The sequence below is a fragment of the Castor canadensis genome, chromosome 6 (assembly GCF_047511655.1).
Source record: "Castor canadensis chromosome 6, mCasCan1.hap1v2, whole genome shotgun sequence".
Lineage (NCBI taxonomy): Eukaryota > Metazoa > Chordata > Mammalia > Rodentia > Castoridae > Castor > Castor canadensis.
In genome coordinates this window covers 115,765,339-115,786,941 of record NC_133391.1, presented here as the reverse complement: position 1 = coordinate 115,786,941, position 21,603 = coordinate 115,765,339, and the positions used below count along the sequence as shown (strand labels likewise).

The following is a 21,603-nucleotide window of genomic DNA, read 5'->3' as shown; positions in this document are numbered from 1 at the left end:
GTGAAGATTTTGTCTACTGCAAGTTCTGCTCCGGTTGGGCCGAGGCCTGGGATTCTGCATGTCTAATGAGCTCCCAGATGGTGCCCACACTGGGTCTGTAGGCCACACTTGGAGCAGTGAAGCTCTAATAAGCACCAACTCTTGTCAGCAAAAGAAAACTTGGTCTCTTTGTCCAAGAGGACTGTGTAACACTCAGAATAGGGGTCGCATAAGGCTTTGGGCAGTTTGGTGTGTCTGCGTGGTGGGGGTGGGCTGTTCACAGACCCTTCAATGCACATGTACTGAAGGTGGCTGTCTTGCCTGTGTGCAGCATTGCAGGCTATCAGGAAGCAGGAGGACCAGTACTTGCAGTGACTTTGCTGGCACTGCAGGAGCATTTGAACAGGACAGCCTGAGACAGATGGCTGCACCCCTGAGTGGGCACAGAAGGGGCAAGGCTGGCCCAGAAAGTCTGCTTTAGACTCCGAGTTGTTTGCTGGCTCTCTGGGTTCTATTGAGCAGAGACCTCAGGGGCCTGGCTGGCCTCTTGAGTCGCTCAGCTCTGCAGGGTGAAGGGGAGCTAGGCACCTGCTCTCCTAGCTCAGATGCCCTTCCAGGGTTTGGGCCACATGAAGAGCAGTTATGCTGCTCTTTTGACCCTGTCTTTTTGTCCCCAAGAGTCTCCTGGGTACTGGGAAGGGAGAGGGAGGGAATGGATCACTGTGTTATGTTTGAATCTCCTGATGCAAAGGAAGGGATGGAGCCCAGTCCACCCCCTGCTGTCTCCAGGGGTTGGCTTTAAATGTTGACCTGCATGTGCCTTTCATTACTTTCTGAGGCATTACAGCAAACCTTTAGTGGGATTTCTATTGGGGACGAGACTAGGACTTGGGTGCATAGAGGATATGAAGAAGTCACTTCTTATTCTGTAGTTCTGGCTTTCTAAATTTTTTAATGCATTAAGTAAGTAATTTGCAGATTTGTTAATGTGGTTTTGACCAAACGTGGTAATAAATAAATAAATAAAATCCAAAGAAATTTCAAAAACAAAAATTGTACATCCCCGTGGGCATATCATGCAGCTCCATAGATATGGAGAAGCTCTCAGTCAGTCCTACATTGTCACCGATGGTCATGTGATCTGCGTACTTAGTGTTTCCCTGTCTCTCGTTTTGTGAACATCTGCCTCCCCAAAAGCAAATGGTGCCCACAAAACAGGGTACACATTTATGGTACTCCTCCCAAGCCAAAAAGAACACGTAATGAACTCAATTGATCAAGTGAAAATTCGAGATGTGTGAAACGCGGCCTGTCTTTAGCAGAGGTGGGAATGTGCTATAGAAAAACTGAATCAAGCAACCGCAGTCCTGAACTCTGCATTCTGAGCATGCGTTGTTTGCCTCAAGGGTGGTCTCCTTGGAGCCATAGACCTGCTGATACCTAGGGCTACTATGTTCTATGTGCCCTTGTGATGAGTTGCTTTATGTCATTTTAACTTTACAATACATTAGTTTGGTTACTTTGTAAATACAAAAATGGAACCTGTCTTGTGTCTCAACATAAAATCTAGGTAGGCCCCAGTCTGTCTGGTATGCACAGTATTTCCAGAGAGATTTAAGGAAACCGTCTTGTTGCTGGTTGTTTCTCTGACTGCATACATAGGTTGCCTTCTCTTCCTCCTCCTCTGGGCGGTGCGATTCTTGGAACATGCTGGGATTCCAAGTGGTCTTTTAGTGGTGTTAGTAGAAGGAAGAGTGGACATATTCAACATTGGGTTGAACCATTTTAGCTTACATTGTATCCCAAACAGAAATTAACTGTATTCACACAATCAAATCAGGGAAATTCAGTGGCATGAAAGAAGACTTATGGCTTTAATAAAATGAAACTTCTGTATTTTTGAGCTAATATTTTGGGATTTTTTTTTTTTTTTTTTTAAGCATCACATAGCATTCAAACTACTGAAAAAGGTGGAGCTGGGGTGGAGACCCAGATCTGGATTTTAAAGGTACCAGCCCTCTCCTTATTTCCTGTGGTCGACAGCAACCTGATCTTGCCTCATTTTCCAAATAATTACATTATTTAAAATAGTATCAGAATACAGGCTTGTAAGAGTAGCCTTTCCTGTGCTAGGGACCGAGCTGTGTTCTGGCTGTGCAGTGAACTAACTGGATGCTTCCGGCCCTGCTGACATTTGCCAGGTAATAGGACAGGCAGAAATATGAAATTAGTGGTAATGAGAGAACTGGTTCATGACAACTTTGAGACACTGGACTTATTATTCCATTTGCCCTTTCTGACCTACCATGCTCTGTGTCCTGAGAGGCAGACCACTATGGATAGCGTATGGGTTCCTTGCCCCTTGGCTTTTGAGAGAGCATTTATCTCCACTATTCCCACCTTCTCAGACTGTGGGTGATGGTGGTCTTCCTCCATGAAAGCCACAGCTCCTGTAGGTGTCTGTCCTTCGGTTGTTGTTATAGCTATATTCTCGTGAATTCTGGTAGGCAGTCCCTCCCTGCCCCTTCAAACCTGTGGAGGTGATGGCCGTCTGCTGTGACTCCAGGTATCCCCCAGTCCTTGCCTGCTCATGTCTTTATAAATAGTTCTCTTGTTAAACTCTTTTCAACTAGCCTGTTTGAGTAGCATTTCTTTCCTGCTTCTACCCTCCAGAGTTAGATAACATCTTATTTTTACAAATGAGGAAGCTGAGGCTTGGCAATGGGTGCACATTGTTAGTGGGTCCACTAGTGGTTAGTGAGGTTGAAACTCAGCTCGGGTCTTTGCTACTTGCATGTCACATCCAGCAGATTCTCACGGTCATTTCCAAATTGAGGAGATACCCAAAGAAAAGTTTACCTGTTAGATCTATGAAGTTAGGAAGCTACAAAACAAACTAGCTATTAAGTATTTAAATAAACAGCATTCTTCCCATTAATTCCTGAAGTTTGGAGTTTTGTTCTATTTTGTTTTTTGAGACAGAGTCTTACTATGTAGCTCAGACTGGCCTCAAACTCATGATCCCCCTGCCATAGCCTTCCAAGTGCTGGGATTGCAGGCATATGTCACCAGGCCTGATTTTTTGTTACTTTCTGTTGAAATTGTCATCCGCCTCATTTTAGAAGCCAGGAAGGACAAAATAATGTAATGAGAGTAATCAAACTGTCAGTTTGCCACCTTATCTTCTAGACTTGGCTCAGGTTGACTCTTGGTCATTTATAAACATCAAATCCATCTTTGAGGACCAAGTTTAAGGATATTTAAAAGAAATACGTGACTGAGTTAAAGGGCATTTCAAGAGGCATCCAGTGGTGTGCTCTGTAATGAACACCAAGTTGGAATGAACCCAGAGCTGCTGGGGTGGGAAAGTGTGGCACTACTTTGAAGGACAGCATATGTATTTCTGCGTTTGATCTCTTGGGTTATAAACAGCAGGACTTCCTCATGTTAGCTCAGTGCATCCTGACTTGATATTCATTTCTTTGACCTGCAGAGGAATGAGGGTAGCTGGGAGGATAGCTCTTGAAAGCTGGTGTCCACTATTGACTTTTAGCCAGAGATGGGAACAACAGAGGCTGATGGATTAGAGCTGGATCCTGGAGCCAGACTGCAGAGGTGCCCTTCTGGGTCCCACAAGTGATCACCAGGGTCCTTGGGCTCTGTGCCTTGGTTTCTTTAGTTGACATGTGGGAATGGTAATACCTACAGCACACAGGTTTTGAGATGAAATTAGTAATGTAAAGGGCTTCGGAGTCTGTCTAGCACAGCTGTAAGCAACCCAGAATGGTCCACATGTGGTTTTAATTGCATCCTCATCACTCCCGTTGACCCTCCCTCCCTCTGTGCAGTCCCTGTTCTCCATAGGTCTTGTCCATCACTTTTCAGTGCACTCTTTCTCTCTCTCTTTTTTTTCCTGGAAAGAATATAAAAATTAACTCTCCCAAGTATCTACTTTTGAAGAGGTTGCATTTGTCATGAAATATGGGGGAGAGGATCAAAGGAGGAGGAAGGGATTAAGAGCCTGGTGGGAAAGGAGCAGCCAGGTGGGAGAATTTTCACCAAGCCAGCACTTAGGTTTGGGCTGGGTTTCACTTCTGGCACAGTTGTTAACCAGCCAAGAACACTTTGCCATTCAGTCTCCACCCTTTGTGTCTATCTCATAGTGGCGCCAATGCCTGCTACTTCCCTACCTTTTAGGTAACTGGGTGGACTGAACTGTTGAGACAAGTGTCACTCTTGCATCAGATGTGTGAAGAACATCAACATGAGGGAACTGTTGTCTTACTTAAAACACCCATATGTGCCATCAGTATTCTAGGTGAGGAGGGCTGTCATAGTATACAGCTGCAGCAACATGGGGTGAAGGTCAGGCCTGTGGAGAGCTGGAAGTGGCATCAAGTTCTCCCTTGCTAATGCCATCAACCAGGAAGGACTGTGCTGCCCAGAAATGAAAAAAATTCCCCACTCATTGGCTAGGGAATAGCCATGGGAAGGAGGAGAAGAAGAACGAAATGTTATCATTCGCTGGTAAATGGATGGAATTGGAGAACATCATTCTGAGTGAGGTTAGCCTGGCCCAAAAGACCAAAAATCGTATGTTCTCCCTCATATGTGGACATTAGATCAAGGGCAAACACAACAAGGGGATTGGACTATGAGCACATGATAAAAGCGAGAGCACACAAGGGAGGGGTGAGGATAGGTAAGACACCTAAAAAACTAGCTAGCATTTGTTGCCCTCAACACAGAGAAACTAAAGCAGATCCTTAAAAGCAACTGAGGCCAATAGGAAAAGGGGAACAGGTACTAGAGAAAAGGTGAGATCAAAAAGAATTAACCTAGAAGGTAACACCCACGCACACAGGAAATCAATGTGAGTCAATGCCCTGTATAGCTATCTTTATCTCAACCAGCAAAAACCCTTGTTCCTTCCTATTATTGCTTATACTCTCTCTACAACAAAATTAGAAATAAGGTCAAAATAGTTTCTGCTGGGTATTGAGGGGGGGGAGAGGGAGGGGGCGGAGTGGGTGGTAAGGGAGGGGGTGGGGGCAGGGGGGAGAAATGAACCAAGCCTTGTATGCACATATGAATAATAAAAGAAAAATGAAAAAAGAAAAAAAATAATAAAATAAAATAATAAAATGACAAAAAAAAAAAAAAAAAGAAGAAGGAGAAGAACTGGGGCCCAAAGCCTGAGTCCCTCCTAGATGAGGTCATTATTCTCCTCCATGTGATCCCCACTCTAGGGGACACATTAACAGGAAGTTGTCTAAAGCCTGTGGAGGTTAAGGGAGTTGTAAGAAGGGATGGGGTTACAAGGCCTTCATTGATAATATACTATGTTATTTCTTAATTTTTTGGTAGAAGATGTTGTAATTCTCCTCTTCTGATCCTTCCAATTAAAACGCAAACCTATGATATGATCTATAAGAAGTGTTTTTTTAATTTAATTTACTATCGAATTGTTGTTGTACCTGGGGCACATTGTGACATTTACAAAAGTGCTTACAATATATCTTAGTTACATTCACCCTCTCCATCTTTCTCCTTTATCCCCTCTCCACCCTTCCTAGAACAGTTTCAGCAGGTCTCATTGTTCCATTTTCATACATGAATATATAAATACTTCCACCATATTCACCCTCCTTCACCCTTTCCTATGTCCTCCTTCCTCCACTGGTACCATCCCCCACACAGGACCTGTTTTACCTTCCTGTCTTTCATTTTTAAAGAAAAGACATTTTTGTTTAAGAATCTATACAGGGAGTTGCATTATGACATTTCCATGTATGTATGTGTTATACCCCAAATTAGTTCATCCCCTCCTTTATTCTCCTTTCTACCTGAGTTCTCTTCTGGTGATTTTAGCAGGTTTGAATGTCCCATAGCACTACTTGTTTAGAACGTTTATCAAGCATATTCACCTATAAGAAGTGTTTTTCATCTTCCAATAGTTGGACCTTATTTCCTTGAATGGAAATGTGATCATGGTAGTAGAACTGTTATAATGTTTATAGTCTTTGTCATAAATACAGACCATAATCCAGTAGTAGTGAATGAGTAGGCTGTGTGTATAATGGGGGAGGGAAAGGCATATGAACACTTTATCACACAGTGAAAACCAACCACCTGGTATAGGTTTTGATCCACAGGGTGGGTATGAGAACACACCTGACTGCTTTTGCTACCTTCAAGGTTTTTATCTCTTCTCACTTAACCTTAGTCACTGCTCAGGTACTCTTCCTTTCTCTTTCCTCCTAAACTTAAGATCATCCAACAACATGATTCCAGGAATAAAGACCACATTTATTTTGTTTGAAGAGACATGAGGTAGAAGCTTGTGTAACCATGTCCTGGTTGGAAGTGGTTTCTGTAAGGAGCTGGACAGTGGGAATGCTGGCCACCCTATGGAAAGAGAAGTGCCACAAGTCACTTCAAGTGAGAAAGCACATAAATTAATAATTTCCAGAGTTTTACATCATGTACTTACTATAGAACCTCATTTCAAAGTACCAGTTATCTGGCATATGAAATGGATGATGGATTATGATAGATTTACAGACCTTAAAGTTTGACTTTGCCCCATTTTGTATCCTGATGGGAGGATGTGTGTGGGAAGAGCATAGGTTTTAGAATCTACACCTTTACTCTGCCTGGCACTGGGGCCCTAGGTAGGTTCTTAGGTGTATGTGCTATTTTCCTTCTCTGTAAAGTAAGGCTGTCTCTCCCAGCAGGGCTGTTGGGAAGATCAGTCGCTCCATATCATGGCCATGAGCACACAGCCTAGAAAATGAACAAAAGGCAGTTGCCATGGGACCTGGCATTTCATATCTGAAACACATCTGGGGTTTTGTCAAAGAGCAAGTGTTCAGCTGTAGAATTATGGCTGAACTTTTAGCATACTTACTAATCAAACTCTGGTTTTATGAGATATTTATATCAAATTTTAATCCTTTCTTGACACTTTTTTTTCTATTTTAAATCCACTGGTGTATTTTTTCCTTATAATTTGAATAGAGGAGGAGGATTGAATATAGAATCCAGAAGTCAAAGCTCATATAAACGAGGGGGAAAAGGAGGCTCTTCCTTACAATAGTGGAAGGAATGATGGAGTTGGAAAACCAGTAGATGCTAACATTAGTGGATACAGGTTTTATGTGGAAACAGATACTTAATAGAGGCTCAAAGTGTCTCCCCACAAGTGGAGAAGCCTGGCACATGTCACTTGAACCAAGTGCCTAAAGTTAGCATCATCCATATTGATACAGAGCAACATCACATGTGTGGAAAGCACACAGCCTGCAAAAAAGCATACTACCTGGATGTCTTTATGAGGGATACCAGACAAATCTACACTGATGGATGTTCTATGATGGAGTCATTGGTCAGAATTCAAAAAACATGAGGTCAGGAAAGACAGAAGCTGACTGCCATTTTATGTTAAGGGAGGCTAGGGGCACATGACAGTTAAACACAAGGGACAGCCGACACCAGTGGCTCATGCCTGTAATCACAGGTACTCAGGAGGCAGAGATCAGGAGGATTGTGGTTTGAAGCCAGCCCGGGTAAATAGTTTGTGAGACCCTATCGAAAAAACCCGACACAAAAAAGCGTGGTGGAGTGGCTGAAGTGGTTAAGAGCACCTGCCGAGCAAGTGTAAGTCCCTGAATTCAAACCCCAGTGTTGCCAAAAAAAAAAAAAAAAAAAAAAAAAAATTGAAAGATGCAAGGGACAGAAAGAAAGCTATGAAGAACATTACTGGGAAAGGGTGACACTTAAATATGTATTGGATAATAGAATGTTGTCAAAATTAAATATCCTGATTTGGATAATTGTACTGAGGTTATGAAATAGAAGGCCTTTGTCCTTAAGTAGCACCGTGAAATAAAATATATTTAAAACACAACAGAGAAATTGTAGCCTCTGCCTAGAGGGGCTCACATTTGTGCTTCTGCCCTTGCTATCTTCTCTGCTTGATTCTTGGGCTGGCGTGACCTTGGCAGAGGTGTGCAGAATGCTGACAGTTGGGAAAGGTTTTTAACCTGAGCGGAGGTGATGCACTGTCACAATAGTGACTGTCTCATTGCCTTTCAGATGGCAATTGATTATTAGTGTATGAGACACTGATGAGATCTGCATGTGATCATTTCTGTGTAGACTATTAACTGTTTATTATTTTTTAGCAAACTTCTAAGTGATTAGAATTATGAGAACAGTGTTTGAGATTTTTTTAAAGCATTTCTGTCTATGCTAAGCTAATCTGTTAGGATGGGTTAAGAGAAGGCAGATAGAAAATTACCCATTTATCAGATGAAGAAGTAAGACTCAGAGAAGGCAGCCCAGCTCCAGGGAGTTCCCATCAGATCTAGAACCTTCACCTTATGGCCTCCTGGGATTGGGTTCTTTTAGAGATCACCCATGCACTTTTTGGATACATATATGAAGATAGAAATATGTGAAATATAAGAAAGCAAACATATCTTCTTGGTGTAGTATAGTAGCAGTTGTGTCTTGAAGACAATTAGCCTAGAGAGACGCCGTTCTAATTTGAAACCCTGGCTCATGGAACTGGTGAAAGGCTGAATTGGATTCAAGGTGTCTCTGTGTGGTGAGTTCTTTGGTTTTGCTGAGGTGTGAGCCATCTGGTGTCTTTATGGCTCTCCAGGTGGGGTGGGAGCAGCTAGGAACTGTTGCTCTGTTTCTGTGTAAAGTGATGGGTGAGTTTCTAGGCTGGACTGTCCCACTGAGGAGCCCCACAGCTGAAGTGTTAAGGGCAATGTGACATTGTTAAGGGTCAGTGTTCACATCCCAGGTCTGCCACTTGTCAGCTGTGTGACTTGGGCAAGGTAATTCAGGAAGATGATGATAGTAGAGTCTACCCTGTAGGGCTATTGAGGAGATCAAATGACTTCCCATTTGCAAAAGAGTTAGAACTGTATCTGACATGTAGGCATTGTTAAATTGTGATAAAAATATACCTCACAAATTTGCCATTTTAGCCAATTTTAAGTGCACAGCTCTGTGGTATTAGGGCCTTCCCATTGTTGTGCAACCCCTTCCTCAGCCCTGGCAAACTGTATTCTGTGTCTCTATGAATTTGACTACTCTAAGTACCTAATGTAAGTGGAGTCACAGTTATTTGTCCTTTTGTGATTGGCTTGGTTCACTTAGAATATTGTCTAAGTGAAATGATGTAGCACATGTCAGATTTTTCTTCCTTTTTAAGGCTGAATAATATTCCATTGTATGCATGAACCATATTTTGTTTCTGTTTCTCTGTCCATGGACTCTTGTGTTGCTTCTTCCTTTTGGCTATTATAGGTAATCCTACTGTGAACAGGGGTGTACAAATTCTGTTGAAGCCCCTGCCTTCAATTCTTTGGGATCTATACTAGGAAATGCAGTCGTTGGATCATATGACAATTTTATGTTTAACTTTTTGAGGGGTGCCATACTGACAATTCCCACAGGGGCTGTGCTATTTCCCATTCCTACCAGAAATACCCATATCCTTACTAACACGTGTTATTTTCTGGGTATTTTTATATAAGCAATTTTACATATAAAATTTTTATAGAAATTTATTGAACAACCAATAGCCTAATAACATTCACCATCTGCTAAGTTGTTGACTTAATCTTTTTAAAGAAAGAGAGAGAGGAGTAAAGAATCTGGTAAATCTCGGGGGTAATTTGATACTGGTTAATGGAGGCCTAACACCACAACTCTTAGCACAGCCTTCCACTGTGGTTCCCTGAGCCTCTCCCGGGACTAGCCACTCCCTCAGCATGCCCCTCTGCTGGGAAGGGGGAAGGCAAGTCATAAGTAATAGGCTTGAGATAAGAATGTATGTAGAACAACGGAATGTGTTGGTTTCTGTGTGCTGGAGTGTGAAAAGAGTGGACCTGCTCACTCTTTATTTACCAGATTGGAGTAAACCTACCCTCCAAGTGCCTTGTAAAACCTGAATGAAGGACAGAGTGTCCAATGTGTGACCAGCCCAGCCCCAGAACCCAACGTGGGAAAGACAAATGGAGTGGTCACATTCTGCTTCTTTTCCACCCACATTTTTTCCTCTTGATGTGTTTACCGCCCATTGTGTGTGGGGACACACAATGTCAGTGGGTGTCAAGAACACCAGTACATGAAGGTGCTATGTCCACAGCTGAGCATTTCTGGAGAGCCCTGTGGATGGGAGGAGTGGGTTAAGTGGCTTGGATTAGACCTTTCTGGGAATGTCGCCTGCCAGCTGGGTTTGCTAAGCTGCCTGCATGTGTTTAGCTACTTGGCTAAAGGTGAGCTGCTCACCTGCAGGTGGTGTGCAGGCCTGCAGCCATCTTTCCTAAGTTTGTGGTGTATTCAGTATTGACACATGGATCAAAGTTGGGGAGTAGAATGAGATATGGATGGCATCTTTAAGGGTAACACCAGCATGAGATAGTCTTCACCCCCAGTTCCTTCCTGCATTGAGGCTGCTTTCTATTACAGTATACAGTTTGGGGAGCCTTGGCTGTGTGAAGGTCGAGAGAGGGCAGCTTGGTGTCTCTGCAGGCAGTGTGGTAGGTAAGTCAGACTGTTTCGTGGCCGTGCATATCACGTGGCAGCCATGATCTTGGATGAATGAGCTGGCTCAGGTCTATTTCTACATCTATAAAATGGGAATAATAGTGGTGAGGTGAGATTGTTGTAGGTAGAGGTGATGATCTTCATGCCTGAAACAACTGTGCAGACTGGCTTGGGGGAGGGTCTGGAACTGCCCAAGACAACTGTAGAAGATTCTAGTTCAGAGGACAGAAAATCATTTGGCCAGTTGTGCAAAACTTTGGGCAGATGGAGATACTGGGTAGCAGTGAATGGATCACAGGGGACAGGAACGAAGCTTTTTTTTTTTTTTTTTTTACTGCACTGGACTTAGGGCCTCATGCTTGCTAGGCAGGTACTCTTCCACTTGAGCCACTCTACCAGTCCTTTTTTGTGTGAGTATTTTCAAGATAGGGGCTTGGGAACTATTTGCCTGGGATTGGGTTTGAACCATGATCCCCCTGATCTCTGCCTCCTGAGTAGCTAGGATTACAGGTATGAGCCACCAGTGCCCAGTGGGGACCAACCAATTTGAAGAGCAGGTCCAGGGCCATTTCCTTTTACCTCCATCCCCACTCCGCATGGATGCAACTCTGAACAGACCCACGTGGACTAGGATCCACAGGGATACTGGTGAACTGGCAAATGAGGAGCTTGTTTTGAATATTTAAATTAATAGTGACTGTCGTAGTTTATGTCAGAGACTTAACAACTGATGTCCAAACATGGTTCTATCATAGTGGTGTGTGCATTAACTGTGTTGAAAGAATTTTTAACAATAGACTGAAACTTTCCAGTCCATTGGCTTTGAGCTGTCACCTGGTCATCTCACACCTCTCACCTGTGCTGGTTGGAAACAGCTGTAAAGCATCTCGGGTGGTCTCCTTGCTTTTGTCCTCAGGAAGCTCAGAAAATTTTGGGAGAGCTGGGGAGAAATGGCCTGCCTTAGATGTTTTCATTAAACAGAGGTTCTGAAAGGTGGAGAATAGAACCAAAGACAAGGAACAAAATGCATTTTGAGGTTTGTGTACCCTTATTTGTTTTTAGAGATAGTTTCGCTATGCAGCCCAAGCTGGCCTTGAACTCATGGTCTTCCTGCCTCTGCCTCCCAAATGCTGGGATTACAGGCATGCACCACCAAGCAGGGCAAAAACCTTCAAAGCATGACTTCTTTATTCTTGTCCCCACTTCTTCACGTGTTTCCCCATCCAACTTCCTTCCTTTCCCTTCCTTCAAGCCAACTTCAGACTTTTTTCATCTAGAAAACCACTCAGAAGAATCCCATCTCTGAGCAATCACTTCTCTCCCCTTCAGCTTTCCTGTTCTTTCCACTGTAATTAGTTTGTACCTTTTCCAATGAAGCTGTGTTAACTTTTCCCCAGTGTTAAACATGCCATCTCATGTTACACTGTAAGCTAGAGGGTCACAGAGTCCTTTTCCCACCCCACCTCTTCACTCTATCCCTGAAGTTCTCTTTAACTACTTAGCCATTAGAGACTTTGCCACAAACCAAAAGAAACACGTTGTATTGTTGTATTATTGGTGTTAATTAAAAGGCATTTGGAATGCATTTCATTAGGACTCTGCACCTCCCTGATTCTCTACCAGCATTTTGCACCTGGTAGGCCCTCAGTGAGAAGAAATTTCCATCCTTGTTGGCTGGAGACTTCTGCACAAATGCTGGCAGTGCTCTCGTGTCTGGAGTAGAAACAATGACTTCATTTTGAAATTGTGTTCTGGTCCTCCAAGGAACTAGTGGGTGATGCACACTGAGAACTTGGCTCTGTCCTCTGGGCTGCAGTAGACATGTGGTGTGAGGGGATTTACATACAGTCCCACGGTCTAGTCCCCAGCCAAGAAAGAAACTCCTCATGATCACCCAGATCTCTAGCCTGTGAGTCTGGCACTAAGCAGCATGCATTCTGTTTGAGGTGCTCACTGTCCTGAGTGTCAGATCAAGTTCTCCGAGCTTGGACTACAATGCCATTATATGTGACAACCTTCATGTCTGTCTTGTGTTTGCAAAAATATCCATTTTCCTAAGCTTGGGGCCAATTACTTTGTGAGCGCAGTGGTACTCATGTTAGGACAAGAAGCATACAGCCAAAGCCGAGATGCTTGCAGCTTTGTTGCCTTCATGGGGTCAGTTCTTTCCCATGAGAGCCTCCCCAGAGTATTTTGTACACTTTCCAAGTCATTTACAAAACCCTGGACTGTACATGTTCTGTTCAGCTGCACACTCCATGTGCGCCTCCCTCTGCTGTTGCCAGTTCGACGCCCTGCACCAGCCGGTCCATGTCCTCCTCCTGCTCCCTGTGCTCATGCCTGAAATGAATAAAAATATGTTTGTGCTAATACAGTTGGTTACCACCAAAACACATAGGCCAGTAAAAAGTAAACAAAAACCAGAGAGTTTTTACTTTTTCTTTGTTTAAATACAACGTTCCTGTGTGATCTTCTAATGCTGGGACCTTGAGTAAAACAGGTAACCCATTTTCATTTGAAGCCAGTTGAGGCGGTTATACTTGTCTAGCTGATGAGGGCTGTTCTAGTGATAGGATGTAGTACTTTATAAATATGCATGACTTCTATTAAACTAAAGAGCTCTCTGCATGTTTGGGTCAAGTCCTGCTTCTTGATGCTGGCACCATATTCAGTGTTGTATGACTTCTCTCAAGTCCAGTCTCCCACAAACCCTAGACGTGTGGAGGGATGCAGATTTAAAACCAGGGAGGCTCTTTACTCATGAGAACTAGCCTGACCTGCTGTGGCCCAGAATATAATCACGTTGAAATATATTCTTGATCGTTGACTGTGTTGTCAACACATCTCCGTTTGCATAGTAAGGCCCATTTGGGAGCTGAATTTTTGGCAATATTTAAAAAAAAATTGACTGTCCTGAACCATGTGGTAATTCATACTCACTAACAAACAGCGTATGCTTGCATTAATAGTACCCTTCTGTTCTACACCATCATCTTCTAATTACGTGTTATTTTAGACTTCTCTTCCAAATAAAAGTTCTCCTTAGTGTATCCCTACAACAGTGGGATGCATTCGTGTTTTTCTCCCAACTATACAAACTTGTCTTTATGTAAACTGGTGTGTTCAGTGACTTTCTGGTGCTGTTTCCACCTCCACCACGTGAAGTCACAAAATGAGTTGGCACTCCTTGCTGACTTCCTGTCTCTTCCCCCCCTACCATGTCCTCCTTCATCCTGTTCCTCCCACTGTAAAGTGCTGTGTGTGCAGATCATCTCCATATCTTCCTTTCCTCCTGGTGTAGTCTTGCCAGTCTCCAGAAGACCTCTTCCATTCATTCTGGTTCCCTCTCCCCTCCCCACCCATTCTCTCATTGGTTTATCATACCTAAGATGCTCGGGCCTTCAAATGGCACATCTAGTTGTCTTCTGATCATGTCCTTTCTGCTGCCTTTGAACTTCTGTGATTTTCTTTTCTTAACATAGTAAAACTGGCTAAATAGTCATCGCACATTTTGAGTGACTGTGATCCTTTTCTAGAACAAGTTAAGTGCATGAAAGTCTTCCTTTGCACTAGACCTGACATTAAGGCTTCTTTTTCATTTTGTTTTATTTTTTTCTGTAACTGAACATTTAAAACACTTAAACCTTTTAAAATTTCTGGTATAGATATCTTAAAGAAGTATAGAGTGTTTGGGAAATGTGTAAGAGTTAGAAAATGCAAGGGAAAATTAGAAATGTGTAAGAGTTAGAAAATGCAAGGGAAAATTAGTATTTTCCTTTTTTGGCTTTCCCCCTTAAATACAGTGCTCATAAAACATTATATACTTACTGTAATTAAGCATAGACACACAGATACATATTCAACATGTGTATATGTGTGTGGAATTAAAATTGGAGTGCTGTTTTCCATTTCATATAACTTTAAGTATATTGTTTGCTCGTTATGTGGGAGTTTAGTGCTAAAGCCAGTAAGTGAGAGAAACACTGAATATAACTAATCACCTTGAAAAACTAGCTGATGCATATCTATAATTTACTATACATTTTATAACTTGGTTATTTAATAATTATACTATAATGTAATTATTAAATAATTTAAATGCACATAATTTTAAAAACACTTATACAATAGCCTCTTAGGGTAGAAAGCATCATTACCTTTTTTTCTGGTGATCCTGGGGTTTGAACTCAGGGCCTCACACTTGCTAGGCAGGCGCTGTACCACTTAAGCCACTCCACCAGCCCTTTTTTTTGTTGGGTATTTTTGAGTTAGGGGCTGGCTATTTGCCTGGGGCTGGCTTTCAACCATATCCTCCTGATCTTTGCCTCCCAAGTAGCCGGAGTTACAGGTATGAGCCACTGGCGCCTAGCTCATTCTCATTTTATAGATGAGGAAACTGTCTACTTAACTAGTCAGTCACTGAGTGTGACATTGTTGCAGCACAGTTAACCCCAAAGCCACACCTCCTTTTTGCTCAGCCATGCCCCCTTTTACCAGGTGATCTTTGTCAGGTTAGGCAGAAGTATACATTTTGGAGGAAAATAGAAGATGGTACCTCAAATGTTAAAAAAGTTGGATTTTCTCCGATGTGTTCTCAACAGTTGTTGATCTTATCACTTTGCTTTGTTGCTGTGGTGTATCATTCAAACGACTTTGTGTTTCTGGTTTATTTTGGTCTTGTCATATAGTTCTTGGCATTCCTGATATAGTTTTATCTCTGAGAAATTAGCCTTTAATTTTACTTCTTGAAGATAGTAGCATTTATTTTACATGGTTTCACATCTATCTGTTGGGTAGTCAGTTATCAGTAATGCCATCAGTGACACTCTCAGAAGAGCTGCATGGCTGCTGGGCCAGTCATGAAGCATTTGCATGCAGGGAAGTGGTGGCACTGCTGTAGTGAAAAGACCGTGAACTTTGGGATCAGTTTTGAATCCCACTTCTGCCTTTAACCATCTTTATGATCTTGGAATAACCTAAGCCTACGTTACCTGACCTCACGTTTGTTTTCCATCAGAAAAATGGAGAATGCAATTCCTTTCTACAGAGGGATGGAGGGACTGAGATAATATGTATGTAATACTGGTACCCACAGAGTGCTTGTTAAATGTTAATCCTCTCTGTCTGCTGTTTTTCACATAAACATCACAAAGAACTTACACAGTGATTAGGGTAATAGGACATGTGGACTATGAATATATACAGGAAAAAAAAGTAGTCACAACCAAGATGTTTTGTTCCCTTGTACTTATACTTGAGCTATTTGTGACTTCTTTTTCCCTTTTCTCCTGAGTCGAGGGAAAATTAGGCTCATACTCATTGCTCTGTAATCTTCTATAGCTTCCAGCTTTGCAAAAATATCCTGTGGTGGTGTTGTACTGTGTGGGTTATTTTGGAGGGGACAGGGACAGGGTATTAGCAGTGATGTGCTGTTCCTTCGGAATAGCCCAATGGACTGCTGTTATTTAATCAACTAGGTCTGCTTAAGAGTTATAAAATATCACTATTGCTCTGGGGCTTTAAAGCTTAGGTAAACCTTCGGGTCTTTATTCATTATTTATTGAGAACAGTGAGCACCATTTTAGGACGTTTTGCACTGTCCATCGTAAGCATGAAAGGTTCATACCCAAGTAGAATTGAGCTGACATCCTTTCCCTTCTTTTAAAAATAGTAGTAGTTTATCCAGACGGAAGATTTTAAAATTACATTCCATCATTAGAGTTAGAAATTTAAAATTGGCCTGGGAAACTTGACACACCATTCTTCCTCAGTGGGGTGACAGAGTATGTGGGAGCAGGTGGTAGGCAGATGGAATTTTCCTTAGGTCTTCCTTGTAGCAAGAGGTGGTCTGGTTGCCAAAATGTTTCTTGAAAATTATAATTATCTAAGAAATCCCAAGTCTAGGACTCATTGCCTTTGATTCTTCTCCCTAAATAAACAAAAATCCTAGAAGGTCCCTGTTCCCTCATACCAGGCTGCAGGTCACCTCTATATATGGGTGACCTTACCGCCACCATTGTCTGGGTTGAGTTTCTGATAATGAAAAAATAAGGTAGATGTTCCTGTTCAAATTTGCATATGGGAAAGATGAGTCTTCCTTTTGTTTTTGAGAATGAGAAAGTCCTGAAAAGGTATACTGAGCTTTGCCATGCAAGCTCAGTAGAAACAGCACCTAAGTGTTCAAGTATGATGTCCACATTCTGGGGGGAAAATAGGGACCTTTTTGCTGGATGCCTGTGTCTTACTGCTGTAATCCTAGCTACTGAGGAGGCAGAGAACAGGAGGATCAAGGTTCAAAGTCAGCCCTGGCAAGTAGTTCTTGAAAATAACCCACACAAAACAGGGCTGGTGGAATGGCTCAAGTGGTAGAGTGCCTGCCTAGCAAGCATGAGGCCCTGAGTTCAAACCCCAGAACTGCCAAAAAAAAAAAAAGGGGGGGTGCCTTTTGTATGAAAGTGGGATCTAAGAACCCTTTTTGGTAGGTAGATCTCAACACCCTGTACATTGAAAGCACATTTAAAGAAAAAAATATCAATTACTTTCATAAGGCCTGAGCTACTTCTCCATTTTACTGAATAGTTGGACAAAGGAACTCCTTACTATTGAGGCCTCAGTGGCCTCACTGGAATGAGGAGGGTGTTTTTACTCTTGTTGACAAACTTTTAGCATCAGCGTTGGTTACCTACCCAGGTGGTTGGTCATCTCCCCACCTGGGAAATTGTCCTAGTGATTAACTTGAAGATTTAGGTCTCTACTTATTAAAGTAGGTGACCATAGTCCTTCACAGCCTTGTCTAACCTGAATAACCCTTTAGGTTGTGCGTTAATTTACAACTCTGGAAAGTTCTTAGGATAGGGGAGAAATTAAAGGAATAGTGTGGATTCAGGGTTTCAATAAAATTCACTTTCCCTTAGTGCCTACAGTAGAGGCTGTGTTCTATCAGGGTGGTGGACTTGGTAGGATGAGACTTGGAAGAACACAGCATCTCTGCCTTTGAGCACAGGTTGAGCACACTATTCAGCACCTCTTTCTATTTCCTTGGCCTGGTAGGGATATGGAATGGGATGGGACTGGAGGCCATGCACCCAGTGTCTCTATGACTTGATGAAACCTCCCATGTTTTTTAACAACTGGTTGACAACCTCCATTGTCACTCTGTATTCTTTAGAGTGCCTATGAATATATGTCAGTTTGCTAATAACGTCAACCTCAGTGTTTGTCAAGTTTTCAAAAGAAAATCAGTTAAGTGAAGTTTGATCATGGTGTTCTTTAAAGTAGCCATGAAATACATGAGGAAACTGTATGAAGCCAGAACACAGCAGGAGTCAAGTTTACTGAGTGTATCAGCTTTCTTGAAATCTTGCACTTTAGGTTCTCTCATCTTTCTGTCACATTCCTCTGCCCCTGTCCCCAGTCTCAGTGTCTGAGAATCAGTTCTCTCCCTTCTAGTGCCTTCTTTGGGGTATGACTGCCATGTTACTTAACTATTCTTAGCTCTGAGAGTGGGGACATATCCGTTTGCATATCCTCTCTAGTATAGGCAGTTTCCAATTCATAGAAGATGGTTCAATATACAATTAAGGTGAATTAAATACCTGAGGATATTTAGGGTTCTTTGTAGAAATTTTAAGTCACACAGGATATCAGTAATGTACTTAAAATACTACGTTTTGGATGCATTTCTCTGAATTCATGATTCCTGTCATATTCCTAATCTGCTTTTCCTTAAGGGGATGCACCCTAAATAATACCATTTTCTAAAACCAGATTCCAAGCCCTGGTTGTATTAGTTACTTCTGTGTAGCTGTGACCAAAATACCATAGAACAACTTGAAGGAAGGTTTAGTTGGCTGGCCCCTATTTAGACAGAACATCATACAGTGGAGTGTATAGTGAAGTTCTTTACTCATGGTGGACACAAAGCAGAGAGAGTGAGGAAGGGACTGAGGACCAGGTATCAGTAACCTACTTTCTCCAGCTAGGCCCCACCTCCTAAAGTTTCCAGAACCTCCCAAAATAACACCACCAGCTGGGGCCAAGTGTTCAACACATGACCTGTGGAGGCATATTCGAACCTTAGCACTAGTTTTAGTGACTCTGGCCAACCTGCCCTCTAGTATACCTCCCAAATTGAAGCATCTTGTAATTATGCCAAATTTCAGTTGTTTAATAAACTCCAGGAGAGAACTTGTGAGTCATACTTATCATTTTATGTCCAGCCCCTAGAACAGCTGGCACCAATTCATTTGTTTGTGAACAAATGAATGACTTTAAATACAAAGGATATGGTGGCCTTGGCATCTGTGTGTAAAGGGAGCAGGTAACTGGGACGGGAGATTAAGCAGTGACCAGGGCCATACCTTCCCAAAGGAGGTAGGTCTTGTTTATTTTTGCTTTGGAATTTGGGTGTTCTTTGGAAAATGGACTTGTTTCCCTCTATTTCTAACTTATGCTTCTGTTTCCAAACCTTCTCTACCAACTCATCTCTAGTCTGCGCCTCTGAATAAACTTTATCATGTGGTTTCCATAGATTCTAATTGCTTTAAAATAGCGTCTTTTAGCCAATGTCAGCTGATTTTTATTAATGGCATTTTGTGAATTGCTAATACTTCAGAAAACCATCCTTCACAATGTTGTCGTGTTTCTTAGGGGGTTCAAGGCAGCAAATAAAGATGAATTTTAGAAGAAATCATGGTTAATCAAGTTGGTTTAAAATGAAAAGAATTCCACAGGCACTTAAATGATCTGGTCCTCGGGTTTGGTGGTAACAGTATTGGTTTGGTGTCCAGTGCCCAGTGCAGCAAGTAGGCTGTGGTGCTGAAAGACCTCGGTTCCAGTGTTGACTTTGCCACTGAGCCAGTGGCAAGGGAAAGGGATGGTCCTCTTTCCCTTGCCTGACCTTAGTTTCCTCATTTGTGAGAAAGAGATAATGCCTATTTCTCAGTATGATTATGAGAACACAGTAACATATGGAAGAGTGCTTTATAGGCAGTAAAGTCGTGTCCCCAATGAATTATTAGCACCATGATGACTCTTTAAATGGCAGGGCTGTTACCCATGCTAATGGCTCTTATCAGAGGTCACCACTAAGTAAATGTTGAGTAATGCAGAAATATTTTCAGGCGACCTTTGAGGCCTAAATGGATCTGCTTTTGCTGTGAAGCCTTTCTCAAACTCATAACCTTGGCTTGTTTTACTTTTTTATTTAAAATAAGTTTTTTTTTGGTGGGATGGGGTTTGAACTCAGGGCTTGTTGCAAAGCAAGCACTCTATCACTTGAGCTATACCTACAGTCCATTTTGCTCTGGTTATTTTGGAGATGGGATCTATTAACTATTTGCCTGGGCTTGCCTCGAACCTCCTCAAACCTCAGTCCTTCCAATCTCAGCCTCCCAAGTAGCTAGGATTGCAGGTATGAACCAGGTATGCCCAGCCAGCTTACACTTTTATGACAGTCAGGACAGGTGATTTCTACCTCTGAAGGAAGGAAGGAAGTTGAGCCTGAAGGTGAAGTATGATGGGAAGGGCAGTGGGGGAGGTGTGTGGAGGGCTGGAAGGAAGAGATGTATAGGAAGAGGCCCCATGAGGGGCAGCATTTATCATTTCTTTTGTTCACTACCCTGTTCCTGGTGATTTGACCCCTGCCCGCACATGGAACCTATATGTTGAACATTAGTTGAATGAAGTCCACGGGATGGTACCATATTTGCTCCATTAGCGACCATACCTTCATTTTATTAAGCATAAATAGGCAAATAATAACACTCTATGTAGATATTTTGGAACCCTTTTATTAGCCTTTCTTGATAAGAGATTGTTTACCAAATATCTTTATAGAGCTTGCAGCCTTTTTATAGAAGTATGCTGGATACCCTGAGGACACAAGTATCTTCTAGAAGTTTACTATTAAACCAAGTATATGAGGCACCAGGAAACAGGCCATTTTGAGCTGAGACAAATAAGGAGGACTTTGGAAAGGAAGAGCTCAACCATATGCTCCATGTTGGAGAGGAGAGGCAAAGGGTTCTAGGGATAAAGAGAAGTTTTTGGTGACAGTGGGAGAATGGGTGGAAGAGGAGCATGGCTGAGTGAGGACATCTTTTACAGAAGTTGAGGGGACAGTTGTGTGAGTCCTGGACATGTAGGGGAGGTGCAGAGGAAGACTGCTTGGGTGCTTTTATATTTTTCTGAAATGCAAGAACATTTAAAGAAAAACATGCTTTTGACAAATATAAATCCTTGTTGTCCCCTACAGATGTCATTGGTCTGGGATGAGGTCCCCTGTTGAAAGAATGGAGCCACAGTGGAAAATTGGGAGTGGCAGAAAGGAGAATGGGGAAATGGATGGGCAAAGGGTGGAGACTCCTGCTGTTGGGACCAACCCACCTCTGCTGAGCTTTTCACCATGTCTCCCCTCCCTCCTCTCCTGCTGCTTCCCTTTCTTCCTCACCACAGACTCCTCCACATTATTCCATTCAGTCCCAGTATTTCTGGCCCTGGTGTTTCTACTCCTTATTTGGGCAAATGACATCTCCGCCTGTGTGTCTTAACTGTCCAGTGGACAAGTTACTTGTGTCATAGAGTCATGAGGTGAAGAGTCCCTGAGACAACACATAGGAAACACTTTCCATAAGGCCTTGAAGAGAAGACAGTGCTCAGTCAGTGAGCATGTAGTGTGTATTTCTAAGCTCATGGTATTCTGCCAGGTTTTATAATGATACAAGTTTAATGTCCCCTCTTCTGAGTTCTCTGAAGGTTCAATTTGGATCTTAAGCATTTAGCATTGTACTTGTTCCAAGAAGTCAGACTTTTGCTTTAATTCTTTTTGTCTGCCACAGTTCTGTTGTGGACTCTTCATTGCTCAGGCATGGGGTAAGCAAATTACAGTCAGTGGGTGACCTTCACATCCTTATCTCTTCTGCTTGTGACCAGAGGATCCCAAGGGTCCCACTTGCGACTATGGCTGATGGGACTGGAAGTGTGAGATACAGCGTGAACATTCTTCCCCTGCTTCCTGTACTTGCACTGCACTGTCTTCACTAGATAAGTGATCTA

General features: G+C 42.5%; 1 protein-coding gene across 1 annotated transcript in view; it reads left to right on the top strand.

Moving 5' to 3' along the window:
* Positions 1 to 21,603, top strand: part of Iqgap2 (IQ motif containing GTPase activating protein 2) — a 254,967-nt gene that overhangs the window by 20,466 nt on the left and 212,898 nt on the right. The window lies entirely within an intron of this gene.